Source organism: Schistocerca piceifrons, chromosome X (assembly GCF_021461385.2).
Source record: "Schistocerca piceifrons isolate TAMUIC-IGC-003096 chromosome X, iqSchPice1.1, whole genome shotgun sequence".
NCBI classification, from domain to species: Eukaryota; Metazoa; Arthropoda; class Insecta; order Orthoptera; family Acrididae; genus Schistocerca; species Schistocerca piceifrons.
Genome location: NC_060149.1, coordinates 193,870,291 through 193,872,289, shown reverse-complemented (window position 1 = coordinate 193,872,289; position 1,999 = coordinate 193,870,291). Strand labels below are relative to the sequence as shown.

Below are 1,999 nucleotides of genomic sequence, written 5' to 3'. Positions count from 1 at the left end.
TCGAGTCGGACAAGACTCCAGAGCGACGTCCCAGGGGAGGATGTTGCCAAGGACCCAGCGAACGAGCTGATGCCGTGGTTAAGGCATTCGACACGCATTACGAGGGCTAGCAGTTCCAATCCATTCCGGTTTAAGTTTCCCATGGTTTTCCTAAAGGCAAATGCGAGCTGGTTCCACTGAAATACGCATCATTCTGTTATGCGAGTTTGTTTTCTAATACCGAGTGAAATGGCGCAGTGGTTACAACACTGAACTCGCATTCGGGAGGACGGCGGTTTCAATACCCGTCCAGCTATCCAGATTTAGCTTAACTGCGATTTCTCTAAATCAGTGCCGGCCGGAGTGGCCGAGCGGTTAAAGGCGCTAGTCTGGAACCGCACGACCGCTACGGTCGCAGGTTCGAATCCTGCCTCGGGCATGGATGTGTGTGATGTCCTTAGGTTAGTTAGGTTTAAGTAGTTCTAAGTTCTAGGGGACTTATGACCACAGCAGTTGAGTCCCATAGTGCTCAGAGCCATTTGAACCATTTGAACCCTAAATCAGTGCAGGCAAATGCCCGGATCGTTCCTTTGAAAATAGCACGGCCGCTAACATTCCTCATCGCTTCGTAATCCTAGCGTCTGCTCCGTCTCTAACGACTACGCTGTCGACGCGACGTTAAATAACTGTCATCCTTCATTCCTTCTCTTCTGATCCGTTCTGAAGTATGAAGTCAGTACCTGCATAGTATTGCTGACTGATGCAGAGTACTTTTGTCTCTTTACCGCTGTGCGTGGAATGAGAGGTAGGGAGAAGGTGAAACCTGGTGCCGGTACATAGTCTACAACCCTCAAATAGCAAAGAAGCCATCAACTTTAAGCTCCTTATTCGATGAACGGATCAGCATCAACAGTTACACCATTGAGTGGATTGAAATTTAGCCCCGGGCCCGGTGATCAGAAATTCCACCCCTCTAACACTTCTGCCATTACCGACAAAAATATTGACGAAGTAAACGTCTCCCACCAAGAAGATTCAAACCATGTGGCTCTGGATCGAACGGCAACGCACTACCAGGCTTTACCGATATCGGATACGATGGCACGTTCTCCCAGAGGAGGGATCAGTCTAGAAAGCTTGGAGACATTTCATCTGAATTTAGTAACCGATTAAATGATTGTCTGGCGCATATATTACGTGGAGTAGGAATCAAGATAGGAACTTTTGAATGCCTTGAGCAGTTTCAATCAAAGCTGGTTTACGTATGACCAACTTCCTGGAAAAAAAATACCGCATCTAGGGATAGTTGAGCGGGAAAAGGAAATCAGATGCAAAACCACACTGAATGTCTGGAGAAATTTCGACTACTCTCGGTACACATATAACTTAATAAGTAATAAAAAAATACTGTAGGAGGAAGCCGCACTTAGCATTCCTGTAAACGAGATTCGGATGGAAAAGAGATGATATATAAAAAGAATCGAAATCGAGAGATATAAGTGTGAAATTCAGGTTTTCTGATAGTCCCGATGACATGTAAGTCCAAGTTTAGTTGAACAGAAGGAATATTCATTTGTAGAACACTATTAATTCTCTTCAGAAACGAGGTACTTTGTAAAAGCAGTATTAAAACTAACTAAACTCCTCCCGAACAGGCCACGAAGGCCCTACGGTACCAATCGGCCGCCGTGTCATCCTCAGCCCATAGGCGTCACTGGACGCAGATATTCAGGGGCATGTGGTCAGCACTCCGCTCTCCCGGCCGTATGTCAGTTTCAGAGACCAGAGCCGCTACTTTTCAATCAATTAGCTCCTCAGTTTGTCGCACAAGGGCTGAGTGCATCCCGCTTGCCAACAGCGCTCGGCAGACCGGATGGTCACCCATCCAAGTGCTAGCCCAGCCCGACAGCGCTTAACTTCGGTGATCTGACGGGAACCGGTGTTACCACTGCGGCAAGGTCGTTGGCTTGCAGAAACAATATACGTACCACAAAACTTTTTCTCATACATGTATGTTTAA

The 1,999-nt window shown here is 46.8% G+C and overlaps 1 non-coding gene and 1 pseudogene across 1 annotated transcript; one reads left to right on the top strand and one right to left on the bottom strand.

Annotated features, from left to right (window-relative positions):
- Positions 1-336: 336 nt before the first annotated feature.
- Positions 337-418, top strand: Trnas-gga. Its single transcript is given in 2 exon segments — positions 337-374; positions 384-418. It is a non-coding gene; the product is annotated as a tRNA-Ser (tRNA).
- A 1,410-nt stretch (positions 419-1,828) lies between these two features.
- LOC124723296 lies at positions 1,829-1,946 on the bottom strand (annotated as a pseudogene).
- Between the last annotated feature and the right edge of the window lie 53 nt (positions 1,947-1,999).